This window comes from Balaenoptera musculus, chromosome 8 (genome assembly GCF_009873245.2).
Source record: "Balaenoptera musculus isolate JJ_BM4_2016_0621 chromosome 8, mBalMus1.pri.v3, whole genome shotgun sequence".
NCBI lineage: Eukaryota > Metazoa > Chordata > Mammalia > Artiodactyla > Balaenopteridae > Balaenoptera > Balaenoptera musculus.
The window spans coordinates 70340202-70357363 of record NC_045792.1 but is presented as its reverse complement, the minus strand read 5'-3'; the positions used below and the strand labels follow the sequence as shown (position 1 = coordinate 70357363).

General features: G+C 41.4%; 1 non-coding gene across 1 annotated transcript; it reads left to right on the top strand.

Moving 5' to 3' along the window:
- The first annotated feature begins 6052 nt into the window (after positions 1-6052).
- Positions 6053-6159, top strand: LOC118900317. The gene has a single exon (XR_005021097.1). It is a non-coding gene; the product is annotated as a U6 spliceosomal RNA (small nuclear RNA).
- The last annotated feature ends 11003 nt before the right edge of the window (positions 6160-17162 follow it).

Here is a 17162-nt window from a genome sequence, read left to right as displayed (position 1 = left end):
GGAAAAGTACTGAGTACTGAGTCAGAGTGGAAAAGTACTAGTACTGAGTGAGAAGGGAGAAAGTGTCTTCATGACCTCTCCCTCCCTCCTCTCCCACCAATAAGGAAGCCTAAGCAGAGGCCCTGAGGAAAGTCCTAATGAAAGGGACCTCCAAGTGAAGGCTCCTGGTCTAGAAATACAGATATGTAAGATCATGGGCGGCCAGAGGGTCCTGAGTCCTTGAGTAAAACTCCCATCAGAGGCTGCAGCGTACTGCGTGTGCAATTCTAATGGGGGCAGTATTCACCTGTGAGACTTGCCAAGTAAAGCCTTTGTAATTGCCTACACCTGGGCCTGAAAAAAATTACACATAGGTTTTTGGCCAGGAGCTGGAATATATCTCTCTTCCTCTACAACCCAATAGAAAAATGGACAACGATTACGATCAAATGGTCCACACAGAAAAAGAAATGTTAAATGATTCTTAAATACATGGAATGATGTTCAATCTCACTTATAAGAGAAATGCAAATTAAACCTGGACGGAGATAACAATTTTTCACTTAACACACTGTGATCCTAAAGGAATGGGGAAACAGATACTCCTACTGTAGGAGGGCATATATACTGGTACTGCCTCTACAGAGAGCAATTTCACAACTTCAATCAAAATTACAGATTCAGGGACTTCCCTGGTGGTCCAGTGGTTAAGACTCCGTACTCCCAATGCAGGAGGCCTGGGTTTGATCCCTGGTCAGGGAACTAGATCCCGCATGCTGCAACTGAAAGATCCCACCCGCGGCAGTGAAGATCCTGAGTGCTGCAACTAAGACCCGGCACAGCCAAATTAAAAAAAAAAAAATTACAGATTCAGGTATCTTTGACCAGTAAATACATTCTAGGAATTTATCCTGCATATAGGCCCACACCCGTGGGAAATTGGTTTTTTTTCTTAATTTTAAAATATTTATTTGACTGAGCCGGGTCTTAGTTGTGGCGTGCGGAATCTTTAGTTGTGGCATGTGGGATCTAGTCCCTTGACCAGGGATCGAACCTGGGCCCCCTGCATTGGGAGTGCAGAGCCTTAGCCACTGGACCACCAGGGAAGTCCCCCATTCATTGCTTATAATAGCAAAATATTGGAAACCACCTAACAGTTATGGACTGGTAAAACAAAAATATAATATATTCATACACAGAAATACTGTGCAGCCATTCAGAAGATATATCATTATGTTTTAAAAGCAAATGTGGGGCTTCCCTGGTGGCACAGTGGTTAAGAATCTGCCTGCCAATGCAGGGGACATGGGTTCGAGCCCTGGTCCGGGAAGACCCCACATGCCGTGGAGCAACTACGCTCGTGAGCCACAACTGAAGCCCACGCACCACAACTACTGAAGCCCGCGCACCTAGAGCCCGTGCTCCGCAACCAGAGAAGCCACCACAGTGAGAAGCCCGCGCACCGCAACAAAGAGTAGCCCCCGCTCGCCCCAACTAGAGAAAGCCCACGTGCAGCAACGAAGACCTAACACAGCCAAAAATAAAAAATAAAATAAAATAAAAAATAAATAAAAGTAAATGTGGAAAAATATGTACTGTATACACAGTTTGTGTGATAATATGGGGAAATAACATATATATTTTTTGTTTGTGTATAGAAGGATACATAAGAAGCTAATAGCATTGGTTTTTAGGGAGAGAACTAGGTAGCTGGTAACAGTAACAGAGACATTTCATTGTATACTATTTTACACCTTTGGAATCATTTTGAATGTAAATCAAAATTTAAACAACAACAACAAGCAAACAAACCAACCACAGAAACATGGGCTCTGGTATCAGACTGCCTGGGTTTAAACCTTTCTCCATCACTTACCAGTTGTGTGACCTCAGGCAAATTACTTAACTTTATGTTTCTTTCCACATCTACAAAATGGGTATAATGATAGCACTGATTTCAGAGAGTTGTTGTGAGAATTAAAGGAGATCACGCGGGTCAAATATTTATTTATTTATTTATTATTTTTTAAAAATTTATTTTATTTAGTATTTTTATTTTTGGTTGCATTGGATCTTTGTTGTTGTGCGCGGGCTTTCTCTAGTTTTGGCGAAGGGGGGCCACTCTTCGTTGCAGTGCGCAGGCTTCTCATTGCTGTGGCTTCTCTTGTTGTGGAGCATGGGCTCTAGGAGGGCGGGCTTCAGTAGTTGTGGCTCGTGGGCTCTAGAGCGCAGGCTCAGTAGTTGTGGCACACGGGCTTAGTTCCTCCGCAGCAGGTGGGATCTTCCCAGACCAGGGCTCCAACCCGTGTCGCCTGCATTGGCAGGCGGATTCTTAACCACTGCGCCACCAGAGAAGCCCAAGGGTCAAATATTTAGATCAGCGGCAGAGACTCTGGAGCAAGACTTTCAGGTCTCAAATGCCAGCTCCACCCCTCCCAGGTTGTGTGACCTTGGGCAAATTATTCAACCTCGCTTTTCCTCAGTTTCTTCATTTGGAAATGGGGAGAATAATCAGATCGTGTGAAGATTAAATTAGTTAATATTTATAAAGTACTTACAACTGCATTTGGAATATATTAAGTGCTATATAAGTATTTGCTGAATATTAGATATTTATTTAACACAAATATTAGTTATTATGGTTAGCTATTCTCCAACACTGTTGAAATAAACTCTACTTAGGTTACTTTTCAGAATTATCTTACCTACCCTCAACCTTGCTCCTCTCCTATCTGTAATTCTACAAATACACTGCATCTGTTATTTGCTCATATTATTCTCACAGTGTGGAATGCCAGTTCCAACCATGACTGACTGAAGAATGCTTAACTGTCCTTCAAGATCCAATTCAACGATCTCTTCCTCCCTGAAGGTGGCTGCTCTCTCCTATTAGCTGCCCCATCACAGATCTCTAGTCTGACCCTTCCCTACTTTGGCTGCCTCTTGTCCTGCCCCAGACCAGCAGGCAGAGCAGGCAACAATTCGTGCTCGTGGGAATAAATGGGTAAATGGAATACTGACATTTTCAAGGTAATTCCAAAAAGTGTAAGTTTTCTGTTGTGACATGTATCAAGTTCATTTTTATGCCCTAAATTCTCAGACAGAGAGGAAAGAAAGAGCTGTTCACGGACACTTAATGGAAGGTGGAAATAGAATACTTTGGAAATTAGAAGGGGTTTTTTTTAGTGTTTTTTTTGGGGGGTGTGTTGTTCTGGTTTGGTTTTTGCCTTTAATCAACATGGACCTGGCTCCCCCTGCTGGATCTAGAGTAAAACATGGATGGACTTGGAGAGTATTATACTTAGTGAAATGTCAAAGACAAATACTATATGATATCACTTATATGTGGAATCTAAAAAATAAGACAAACCAGTGAATATTGCAAAAAAGAAATAGACTCACAGATATAGAGAACAAACATGATTACCGGCAGGGAGTGGGAAGGGGGGAGGAGCAAGATAGGGGTAGGGGATTAAGAGATACAAACTACTATGTATAAAATAAATAAGCTACAGGGACTTCCCTGGTGGTTCAGTGCGTAAGACTCCACGCTCCCAATGCAGGAGGCCGGGGTTTGATCCCTGGTCAGGGAACTAGATCCCCCATGCCTGCCGCAGCTAAAAGATCCCACATGCTGCAACTAAAGATCCCACATGCCACAACTAAGACCAGCACAGCCTAAATAAATAAATAAATACTTTAAAAAAATAAGCTACAAGAATATATTGTACAGGGACTTCCCTGGTAGACTTCCCTGGTGGTGCAGTGGTTAAGAATACACCTGCAAATGCAGGGGACATGGGTTCAAGCCCTAGTCCAGGAAGATCCCACATGCTGCGGAGCAACTAAACCCGTGCGCCAAAACTACTGAGCCTGCGCTCTAGAGCCCACGAGCCACAACTGCTGAAGCCCGTGCGCCTAGAGCCTGTGCCCTGCAACAAGAGAAGCCACCGCAATGAGAAGCCTGCGCACCGCAGTGAAGAGTAGCCCCCGTTCGCCGCAACTAGAGAAAGCCTGTGTGCAGCAATGAAGACCCAAGGCAGCCAAAAAAAAATTTAAAAATAAAAAATTTATTTTTAAAAAACTGATTTGGGACCTTTCTCCTTTAAGAAAAAAAAAAGAATATATTGTAGAGCACAGAGAATATAGCCAATATTTTATAATAGCTATAAATGAAGTATATAACGTTTAAAAATTGTGAATCACTATGTTGTATACCTGAAACTTGTATGATATTGTACATCAACCATACTTAAATTTTAAAAATCAATTCATTTATGTAAAGGCAGAGGAAACAAAACTCATAGCGTATTTAAAATAGTATCTAGAGCTTTCATCAAGGCTCTTATTACAGATGGCATCGTTGTAGCTATGACATTCTAGCATCCCCATAATGACTGGCTACATAACAATTACAGTTACCTCATGTATTTGGAGAGAGAAGTGTGGCTTTGAAATCTAAGCCCAGGACTGCAGGCCAGGAATTCCTGAGTGTATATCCAACTTTGACAAGAACTGCAAAAATCGGTCTCTGGCAAATAATTTAACTTGTTTTTTATGGCATTGTTAATTTTTATTTTACTGTCTGTGTGACGGGCGCAAGAATGCTACTAGCATCTCATTGCCATTGAAGCACTTGAATGATATCAGTTGTCAACTGAATACCAAATGTCTCCTATGTGCACAGCAACACTCAGGGCCCTGAGGAACCGAAGAGCAGTATAACGTTCCTCCCCTCAAGGATCTGTGTGTCTTAAGGGAACGTGGAGGCTGTGTATGGTGCTTCGAATGGTGTCTGATACACAGTTTTAAGTCTTCAAAAAACATACATTCACTTCCTTCTTCCACCTTTGAATCTGGCTTCTGCCCAGGGCTAGAATCCCTGATTCCAGGCCTGATGGAACATTTTCTGAGATGGATTCTTCCCATCTAGATTGTCTAGATTGCCTAGATTGTCAGTGCCATGAGAACAGGGACCAGGTCTTATTCATGCTCCATCCCCAGTAACTAGGACCATGCCTGGCACATGAAATGTGCTCAATACATTTTGTTGAGTGAATGATCTTCCAAGGAAACTCATTCTATTTTTGGCTTACCCTCATTGTTAAAGAAGTGAGCTGAAATCTACCTCCCTGTCACTTGCATTCACTGGTTCTTCTCTTCCCTAATCTAGATAGTTCTCAATAAATGTAAGCTCTCTTTCTACCTCCCCTTCATGCCCTTCTGTCATCATCACCCTCATGAATATCACGAGACTATTTAAATCCCTTGCTGAAATCTAGATACTACTGACTGTACCTCCAGTGTTTCTCTAATCCATTAGCCAAATAATTAAAAACTCACAATGTAACTGAGGAAATCCATCCTGAAACATGAAACAAAGAGGAATCAAAGCCTTTAAATGTGGTGGGTGATTGTGGTCAGACAGGAGTAAATTCAGGAGTTCAGAAAAGGGAACTATCCTTAGGGTATAAAAGAGTGAGAAGAGATTTTCTGCAGTTTTGGGGCTGAAACGTTGATTCATTCATCTTAAGACCTAGATGAAGCAAACAACACAGTACTTCCCCTCACATGTTCACTCTCTAGTGGAGGAGACAGGTAACTATCAAGTGAATTAATAAAATGAACTTAAAAGATGGTGCTATGAAGAAAAAGGCAGGGTGCTGGGAGGGAGAATAATGAGGTGAGGTAGGTAGAGGACAAACATCAGCTTTAGAGAGAACGGGGGTCAGAAAGCCTCTCTGAGGAGCCATCAAGAAGGAGCTTGAGAAAAAGTAAAGGTGGGAGGGGTTTAAAGCATGAATTGAAGGACAGATGTTAGAATCAGTGAAGTACAAGGAAAGAAACAAACATGAACTCCAAGGTAAAACTTGTGTTAAAGCAAATATCTAGCTCAAAATCTTTTGTTTGTTATTCCAAATATTTGAGCATTACTTCATATAAAAACATACACACGCAAATACGTTCTGAAACATGTAAATAGTTTATATGTTCCCAAAAGGTTTCGAAGCAACTTATAGAAACATAACAGGAAATAATTCAGAAATTGGGATGAAGGTGAAAAGTAAAGACAGTGCTCCCTTCGGCAGCACATATACTAAAATTGGAACGATACAGAGAAGATTAGCATGGCCCCTGCGCAAGGATGACACGCAAATTCATGAAGCGTTCCATATTTTTAAGCAGCCGCATAGCACAGAGAGATCAACTCGGTGCTTTGTGTCCACCTAGAGGGGTGGGATAGGGAGGGTGGGAGGGAGACGCAAGAGGGAGGGGATATGGAGATATATGTATGCGTATAGCTTATTCACTTTGTTATACAGCAGCAACTAACACAACAATGTAAAGCAATTATACTCCAGTAAAGATGTTAAAAAAAAAAAAAAGAAAAGTAAAGACTAACAGGAGAAGGAAAATGAAGTCAATTGTTAGAACTGACATACAAAAGTGCATATTATACAGTTCTACACAGTAACTAGATCTGGGCTGTATATTTGATTCTGAGCTTCCAGGAACAGAGCAATAGGGAAATATGAACAATTATGAAGTTCAATGTGCCCATAATAAAAAAAAAAACGAAGTAGTTCTTAAGAGAAATATAGCTTCCTGGTATTAGGATCTGAGAGAAATATTCCTTCATCATGAGTCACTCTGTGACATAATGGTCAAAGTCCTCAACAATATCCCTGCAGTAAACACAACAGCAAGATTCCCAGGGCCATCTCTCAGAACTAGCTTCAATGCGTAAAACCAAAGTGCGGCTCAGTAAAAGAAGTTCTATAAGGGACCAGAGGCAATCCAGCTACACAGCTTATACTAGCAGCTGTGAATCAGGGATAACATTTAGAATGTCTAGAGAAATGGGTGGATTACTTATCCTTCAGGTAATCCTCAATGAATAGTACTTCTTTCACCTGAGCTTTTGATGAATAATTTGTAGTAGAGAATTGAAGTCATTTCTCTGGCAAGAAACTAGAGTGGAAATGATCTTGCTGCTAATTAGTAATTGTTTTGAAAATCAATGGCACTGAAGATAGGACTAACAATCTTTTAGAGAAGTAAGGGGTCTAACAGTGTGATAGCTTGAAAAAGGCTATCCTATTGCCATTTGGAAGTGGACTTAAAACTTTCCTCAAAAAATAGATCTTAACCCACATAATCACATGGACAGATAATGCCTCAGGCCCCAAAGTTCTTCCACACACATGTGGTCAAGATCATTCTAGCCTCTATTAGTCAAGAGAACTCAGTAAATTAGTTAAAAATTTTTACTTTCCAGGTAACTGCATAGTGCATGTGCTGTATAAATTTTTTATCAATAAATGAATTAAATGTTGGAGGACAGCGACCTAAAACAATATTTGAATATAAAAAGAGTTGATCTCAAGCCATGCTTTCTGACAATAATTATGTAGAAAGATTCAGAGCCTGCTTAGTGGTAATATCCTCAGCATAGAGGCAAATAATTATCTTTCCCTTCTTTAAAAAAAAAAAAAAAGCCATGCACTAAGCTCATCTAAAAGTGCCTTTAGGGGGCTCCTCTGGTGGTCCAGTGGTTAAGACCTCGTGCTTCCACTGCATGGGGCACGGGCTCCATCCCTGGTCGGGGAACTAAGATCCCACATGCCCTGCGACACGGCCGGAAAAAAAAAAAATGGTTTTAGTTCTTTAAGGAGCACATTTTGAAAGAAAAAGGGGAAGCTTTCTGCTTGAACCAGTGGAGTTATCTGATCTGTTAGTTTGACCGACACTGGCTAGCTGGTTGCCAAACTGGTTTTGTTTCCCTCTGGGCCCACAGTTCAACTAAATTTCCCAGCCTCCCTTGCAGTTAGGTGTAGGCAAGAGAATTCTGGCCAGTTGAATTGGGTGCATTTCACCTTCAGGATGGTGCAAGAAACCTCAGAGTGACTTTGGGTGTAGTGTACCGAAGACGATAGACCTTTCCATCAGTCTGGGTCACTCAATACCCAAGCTCTTATTGGGCATATGTGTGAGAGAAATAACTTTATATTGCATTAAGCCACTGAGATATCAAAGTTTGTTGTTACAGCAGCTAGTGTACAGTCAATACAACATTTAAATCAAGTCAAGAATATGCTTCTACCTCTCTGTACCTCAGTTTCCTTAACCATAAAATGTAGATTTTAATAGCACTTACCTCATAAATTTGCTCTAAGAATTAAATTTGTTAATGCATGTTAATGCTTCCAACAGTGCCTAGCACATAGTAAACATTCAATTCATGTTAACTATTATAGTTATTACAATAGTACAAATCTTCCTAGTAGAATTAAGTTCCCTATAACTCAAATTTCCTCTGACTATTCAGATTGTAGTAACAAGTGATGTCACATTCATGTTACTATCTGCACTGTACTGATCTGTGCCCCAATCACTGCAGGATTTCAGTACATTTCTTGGTCACCTTGGGTTGTCCCATACATGCTCTGAAATTATTCTCTGATCTCCATTTTGTTGTCTGCTAACCCCTTTTGAAGTTACTGGGAAGTAGGGGGTGGCAGAATGAGGAAGGCTTGCCGTCACGGTGTACTGCCTCTCATTTGTCCCAAAGCTATAAACCCTCAAAGTGCCAAAATAGACTCCCATCCATTTGTATCTGTTTTTTCTCAAATTTGCTTTAATTTTTAAACTTTGTGTAACAATATACTGCGTTTCAGGAAATGTTAGAAACACATTTAAGGAATTATTCTCAGATATCACAGAACAAGTTTTAATTCATTTAATTTTCCATTGTCAATCAACAGGCTTATGGGAAGGGGCGAACAGTCCACACCACTGAATCCAGGAATTCTCAGTCAGGTGCCTGGGCCTCTTCTTAACCCACTTCTTGTCCATACAGTGGGTCACCACAGTTTACCCAGTTTACCTTGGCTCATAGGGATTTTTAACCTGAGGCCCACAGACCTCCCTACCCAGCTGAAATAATCCCCAGGATATCCATGGACAGAACTCAGGAGGCCTGTGATCTTGGATGGGGAAAAAAAATTACATTTTTTTTTTTTTTTTTACTAATCTCTAATAGAAATTTAGCAATTCCTTCATTACTAATGTAGGCAACAAGTTATAGTAGTATTAGCTGTACCTGTGACTGTCACCAACAGATATACCAATAGATATTTCTATGTCACATTATAGCAGTTAAAAATATTTTGAAATAGCATTTATGCTCACACTACTATGAAATTACAGTAGTCACTAGATCTGCCATTGTCCTCCCATTTGTCTTATTTTGTACATTAATAAGGATGTATATTACTATAGCAAATGCTGATTTAATATTCTGAGAACTATAGTTTAATATAATTGGCTTCCAAATGTTTGTATGTAGAAACATTGTTCTGAGAAAGGAATCTATAGACTTTACCTGACTGCCAAAAGGGTCCATGGTACAAAAAAGAAAAACCTTTGGGTTATTGGGTTTGACATTAACTCCACACCCCAATGTATTTTTCCTTACTCACCCTCCTCTGTAGTCTTGAAGAGGACTATAGTGGTGACAAACACTCAGACACATTGAAATGCCATCCCTTAGGACAGCATGGTAGGTGATTAAGAGCTTGGGCACTGGAGTCAACTTGTCCTGCTCCACCGCTTATTAACTGTGTGACCCAGGGCAAGTTACTTAACCTCTCTGTGCTTCATGTCTGTAAAATGGGAATTATAATTTTTCCTTCCTCATAGGGTTATTGTGAAGAATAAATAAGTTAATCCATTAAGTCTCTTAGAGTCTAGCACATAGTAAGCTCTCAGAAAATGTTAGCTGCTCTTTCAAGTGCCTGTCACAGCTGTTTCTTTATGATATTTATAGGGAAGGGAGAGGAAGAGAGAAAAGAGTAGGCTAGACATTCCTCTTGTGAGTCATAGACTACACATATTACTTTTATGATGCACAAAATTGATATCCTTTTTTAAAGCACGCATAGTTCTTCCTTGAAAAGTTTCCAATTTAATTTTGTATTTTATATAATAACTCCCAACTGAATCTTTTTTAATGCTTCCGTGGCAGTACAAATGCTCCCTGCCCTTGGTTTACAAAGCAGGGCTTACATTTAAATAATATTAGTCTTTCATAATTCATGCTCCTTTCTAAGCCCTTTAAGAGGTAAATCTTGGCTATGTCATTTTAACTGAAGGGGAGAAAATATTAAAAATAAATGAAAGTAGATTCATTCATTCATTCATTTAACAATTCTTACGCTCCTGCTCTGTGCCAGGCACTGCTCTAAATGCTGAGGACTTAGTGATGAACAACACAAAGTCCACACTGTCACTGAGCTTACTTTCTAGTTTGGACAATGAACTAAAAGTATCAGGAGGTGATCAATGCTTCACAGAGCATTAAAATAAAGTGATGTTATATACATAAGGACCAGGTAGTTATTTTATATTGGGTAGTCAGGGAAGTTCTCCCCAAAGAGGTGACATTTAAGCAGAGATCTGAATAACAAAACAGAGCTAGCCAATAAGGAGACAACATTCCACGCAAAGGGAAGAGCTAGTGCAAATTCATTAGAGCGGGACTGAGCTTACCTGTTCTTATCTCTTTAGGAATGAAAAGAAGGCTGCTGTTGCTGGAACATAGTGTGCAAAGGGTGGAGCCATTCAGTAGAGGTAAACAGGGATGAGATATTGTGAGGGTTTGCAAGTAAAGGCAAGGTTCATTTTCAGTGCAATGGGAAGCTACTACAGAGTTTTAGTCAGAGGCGAGGTGATCTGATATACCATTTAAAAGCACTCCGAGATAGGGAAGGAGAGTTGAAAATAAATAAAAAAAGTCCACTTACTCATGGGTAATGAATTTAGTGGGGCAAGACTAGATATGGGAAGACTGGTTGGATGGTGGCTTAGACCAGGATTACAGCAAAGAGATGGCAAAGATGGTCAGTTTATGTGTTAGAGTATATTTTGGAGGTAAAGCCAGTAATACTTACTGATTGGGATATGAAGAAATGAGAGGAATCAAGGATAACTCCTGACCTTTTGGCCTATGTAACTGGGCTGATGGTGCCAATTATAGAGATGGATAAATCCTGGGGGAATGAGGGGATGAGGAAGTGGGAACAGATGTGAGATAATGAGTTGCAATTTCTCATTTAGTGCTCATCTTGATTTTGAGTTGCCTATCAAACATCCAAATGGAGATATCAAATATACAGTTACACAAGTTTTAAGTTCAGGGGAGAAGGCAGGGGCTGGAAATATAAGTTTAAGAATCATTGGCCTAGGAATGGTATTTAAAACCACGGGACTTGATGAGCTCACCTAGTTAGACAGTATAAACAAAGAAAAAAGGGTTGAAGACTAGGTCTTGGGGGCACTCCTAACTTTGGAGGTCTGATAAAGGGGAAGGAGCTGATAAGAAACTAAGAAGTAAGCAGGAAGATAGAAGGAAAACAAGATGAACCTGGCATCATGGAAGCTTTGAGAACAAAGTGCTTCCAGGAGGGAGTGATAACTAATGTCAGAAAATGCTGAGTGGTCCGGAAGGATGAGGACAGAGAATTGACCTGTCTTTGGCAAGATGTGGGTCAATAGTGACTTGATAGGAGATGTTTCAGTATGTGGAGGGGGATGAAAGTCCAGGGGGATGAGAAAGTAGAGTTGGCAAATATGAGACAGTTCTTTTGAGGCACCAACATCAGGCAGAAGCTGGAGGCGGTGTAAGATCAAGGGAGAGAGGGAAGTTATGTGTGTAAGGGGGTTAAATGAGGAGGGCTGGGTAGGGAAGTTGTGAGAAAGGAAAACATAGATCTAAACTTTGGTTTCTGCCCTCAGGGAGTTTATGATCTTATCTGGGAGAAGTTGAGGATAGCAGTAGCAAAAAATTTAGGCTTTGGATTAAATAAAACAGTATCTGTAATGCTGAGCACGATGCCTAACAGTAAGAACTCAATAGATGGAAGTTATAATTACAAAACAATTTGAAAGCACTCTAAGATAGGCAGTAATTAAGGACTAAACTGAGTAAGTAATTAAATGTTAGGATTTTAGAAAATGGAGAGATTACTGTCAGCCACAGCGACCATACTTCCCAGTTAAAACTCAGGACCCATCATATGACAGTGGGTTAAAAAAAATCTGTTAATATATTTATGTGAACAAATTTGCAAAGGCCTAAGATTTAAAAAAACTTTCAGCCACCTACTTAAATAATTGCCTATATTGGAGATATTTAAGTTCCATGTATCCCCAAATACCCTGAGCCATTTTGAGGCCTCTGTACCTGTGCTCTTGCTTTTCCCTCTGCCTGAAACACCATTCCCCACCTTTACATGACTAACTCCTACTCATTCTTCAGGGCTACTTCTTCTGGGAAGCCTCCCTTGCCCTGCCCTCCCCTCCAGCGGGGCTGGGAGCTCCTGTGTTGGGACCTTGTGCACAATTTTACCATAGCTTTTACTACACTGTATTGACATTTTGTATTTGTGTACCTTTTGTGGTTTTTTTCTGTTGTTTTGGAGTTTACTAGACTGCAGGCTTTCCAAGGGCAGTGTCAAGACTGTATTCACCATTTTTTCCCTTGCACTCAGCCCAGCTTCTGGCCGATCTCAATCAATGTCTATTGAACCCAGCTGAATCTAATACTAGGACTATGTTGGAATATCCTGGACACAAGTCCTTGAATGACTGATAACTAGCTTAAACACCCCACCGTGATCTTATAACAGGTTTATAACATGAGAACTACTCAGGACCCCATCCTTCCTCACTCCCTCTGAGTCTGCACAATTCCACATACTTCCTGAGCTGTTTTACAACACTTCCCAATAAACTTTTTAAAAAATCTTTTTTTTGATCATTCAGCTTCTAATCAAAATGTATTAGCATCCAGTGCAGTCTAACTATACTTCATGCCAAAATTATTAAGCTCTCATATTTTTCTCTTCTAAGTTGAAAGGAATACACACTCATGGTAACAAAGCCAATCTGTATAAAAGGAATATATAGTTAAAAGGAAGGCTCCATTCTGTTGCTGACTCCCAGCCTCCCGGGTCCTCTTTGTAGACACAGTCACTACTACCAACTTCTTTTGTATCCTTCCAGAGGTATCCTATGCTATTACAACACACTCCGTTGTTTTTCATTTTAATAAATTTATTTTACTTATTTTTATTTTTGGCTGCATTTGGTCTTCGTTGCTGTGTGAGGCAAGTTGCGGCAAGTAGGGGCTACTCTTCGTTGTGGTGCGCAGGCTTCTTATTGCGGTGGCTTCTCGTGTTGCCGTGCATGGGCTCTAGGTGCATGGGCTTCAGTAGTTGTGGCACAAGGGCTCAGTAGTTATGGCTCGCGGTCTCTAGAGCACAGACTCAGTAGTTGTGGTGCATGGGCTTAGTTGTTCTGCGGCATGTGGGAATCTTCCCAGACCAGGGCTCGAACCTGTGTCCCCTGCACTGGCAGGCGGATTCTTAACCACTGTGCCACCAGGGAAGCCCTCATACACTCTGTTTTTTAAAACATAAATACTAGCATTCCACAGATTATTTGCAACCTGGCTTTTTCCTTTAACAGATAGCTTGACTGTAACCTCATGAGAAAAGCCTTGAGGCGAAAGTACCCACCTAAGCCATGCCTGGATTCCTGACCAAAGAAACTGTGAGATAGCAAATTTTTGTTGCTGTAAACTGTTAAGCTTTGGGATAATTTGATATGCACCAATAGATAACTAATATACCTTCATCCTCTCCTCCTCTTTGTCCTGAGCTTCCCAAGTTACTTAGAGATATCTCTAGTAATGCTTTTAGAACACTACATCATACTTGTTTCCAAGTCTCTTTCCCCTACTTGACTATCTCCAAGGACAGGAATCCTGGCCCAGTTCGCTTTATATTTACTGTGTCTTACACAACGTTCAAGCTAGAACGTCATCACTTCCCTAGATTTTTGCAATAACCTCCAAACTTGGCTGCCCAAAACCCCTCTAGCCTCTCTCTGATCCATTCTCTACCCAGCTCTAAGAAATCTTTTAAAATGCAACTTGGGTTATTTGAGAGCTTAAAATCCTTCTCCTCATTCTTAGGATAAAGACCTAAATTTTTAATACAGCCTCCCAGGCCTGGCATGGTCTGCCTGCCCCATCACCACATATAAAGCCACTTCCGCTTTGTTCCCAGCACAACAGCAACACTGGTTTTTCATTTCCTCAGCTGAACCATGCCCCTTCCTCCCTCACTGTCTTTGCTCACACTGTTCCCTCTGCCTGGGATGTTTTTCCCCTCCTCCTCACTCAATTTCTACTCATCCTTTAGATCTCAGCTCAATGTCATTTCCTCAGGGAATGCCTTTCTGCTTTCCATTCTAAATCAAAGAACCCTATAGTTTTCTTTCATACCACTTATCACAATTGAGATTAAGTGATTGTTTAATTAGGTGTTTAATATTTGTCTCCCCTGGTGGACTTTAAGCTGTGTTAGGGAGGGGACACCTTGTCTTGTTCACTACTGTATCCCCAGCACAGACCATAATGCCTGACATATTGAAAATAAGGGCTCAATACTTTTTTTTTTTCTTTTATTTTTTGCTAAATGAAACACAGGACAAACATTTCCTATTCCTTCTTCAAATCTTTTCACCTTCTGAGTGTCATTCCTCTATGACAGTGTTATCTACCTTAGGTAATGACTTCTGAGAGGTAGAGATCACAGCTTTTAAGTTGTATCATATAGGACCCAGCAGAGTTCTCCTACTGAGGTGGGGATACAGCTTTGGGAAAGGAAAGACAATAGGTTTACTTATTAACGGCCTTTTGTAGCTACTTTATTGCTCTTAATATCTCTTTGGCCTGTTGGGGGCAGTGTGAAGTTAAAAGAGCATGAGGCATGCAGTCCCACCCAGCTTTGGACCCCAGCTACAGTACTTAGTAGCTGTGTGACTCTGGGCAAATTACTAATGTTCTCTGTTCCTCAAATTCCTCAGCTATAAAATGAGGATATCATAATGGTACCGTTTTATGAGGTTGTTGGAGGGATTCTTGTAAATTCCTCTCCATGACTTGTAAAGCACTAAGAACAAGGACTGGCCTTAGCAAATGCTCAATAAATGTCAGCTACTATTTTTAGCTGTGGTAAAACAAGGTTGCCCATTTCTCATTTGGTACTGGAAGAAGTTTGGGAATATTTGTGGTGCTGTGAAGTTCCCTGTGGGAGGTTAGGATTGGAACACTTAAAAGTATAATGCCTCCTCCTCAATTCTTTTCTCTACCTTTAAATCTTAATATTGAAGCCAGTGGGAGAAGGGAAAGAGGAGAAACAGCTGCCAGCTATGTTCTATTTGGTTCCAAATGACAGCAGCACCAGTTTGCACTTTCTCCTAGAAGTTTGTGTTTCTATTGTTCACACATGCATCTTCATATGCCTATTGCCAGAGAGATGAGATAAGCTAAGCAAGAGCTACCATTTCAGATTCTTGACACCTGGTAGTTTGTGAATGCTGCTTTTTTGGAATCCAGAGAACCGTCAAGCTCCCTTTCTTCCTCTTCTTATTGGGACCCTTCCAATTGATCAGAGCCTATGAAGTATTGGCCATTCAAGAGCCATAATAAAACAGTAATAAAATAATGAAGTCTGAACTGCAACAAGGAATTCACTCAAGCAAGGGCCCTCTGCTGCTGGGACCCAGAGAAAATATTTCTTCTAAGAAAAATGTAAGAAGGATACAAAAAAGTCAAACAGATAATCTTCCCTCAAGACACAGTGTTCTCTCAAGTCCCCGTCCTTCTTTTCTGAAGGAAGGCACACTCAATTCTGGGGCAGAAGCTAGGAAACCAGCCCGAGACAATTGGTTTTCCCCTCCCCTTTTAATCTCCTGAAAGAGCTGCCAATTCTAGAAATTCCTCCTTTGATCAGAAGATAAAGCAGAACAATGCTGTAGCACTAAGCGGATTCCTAAGGGACATTCTTCGAGGGTGTGTAAAGCCCGCCTGGAAGTGTGTGTACATGCGGGGAGGAGGGGAGTTGGTGGAAAACTAGGAGTAGGAAGGGTGGGTGGAACAAGAGTTGGTAGCCACAGCCACAAGGAATAATCATATAGTTGCTTCTAGACTTCATAGAGTAGCAACTCCAGCCAGTCTCATTTCCTGGGAGGCATAGGCATGTTTATTACAGTGATTAGAGGGCTTCATCCACTTCACATCCTCCCTCCAAAAAAAAAAAAAAGAAGAAAGAAAAATCGGATTTATATTCCACTATTTGTTGGAGGTGAGTGTTTACTTCTCTTACAGCTTTCTCACAATTTTTTTTTTTTTTTTTTTTTGGAGAATTGCAGCCCCTACTAGTCTATCACATTAGACTGGGAACCTCTGGAAGGAGCTGTTCTCTTACTGCTTAAGGGACAAAAATACTATGGATTAGAGTTAGAACTGAGTTTGAATCATGCCCCCAGCTTCACCATCTGTAAATGGGTTTAATTTTCCTATCTGCTTAACATGGTCATGTAATTTTTTTAATCTAACATTTGAGGGCTAAATACTTTACAAGCATAATCTCATTCAATTCTCATGCGGAAGGTATTATTATGGAGATTGTATGTGAAGATATTTTGTAATGCAGAAAAGAGCCGTCTGGCTGTGTTATTATTGGGCCATCTTCCTCACCTGGCTGTTGTGAGGATTAGATGAGACACTGATGTGAAAGCACTTTAAACGATCCACGTGATGGGCGGACTACTAATTACACACCCCGCAGCACCTGATGCACTGTGAGGACTCGGTAAACGCTGGTTGGAGTGAACGATTTTATATCTTGCCTGTTCCTTTCAGTCCTCCAATCACAAACTAATCTCCTCGGGCCTGGGGCCAAAACCACGAATCTGGGAGCTGCAGCCCGGATGCAGGCGAGTGCAGAGTCCCAGGAGAGGGCACGGGAACAATAGAATAGTTCGGAGGTTGGGGGCGGGGTGGGGGGGGACTTCGGACGCCGGGCCTGAAAGGTGGCCGACTGGGGTCCCCGGAGACCCCCTCCCCTGGTCTGGGGCTGCACAGAGAGACGTCCTAAACCCGCAGGGCACTCCTCCCGGGGAGCCGGAGTCACCCCCCGCTCCCCCAGCTAGAGCCTCACGCGACGCGCCCAAGCCCCGCCCACTCCTCAGGTAGGCCGTCCACACCAGCCAATCCGCAAGAAGTCTGGGCACGGAAGGCGGTGCTTAACCGGCCGGAAGTGACGTCTCTG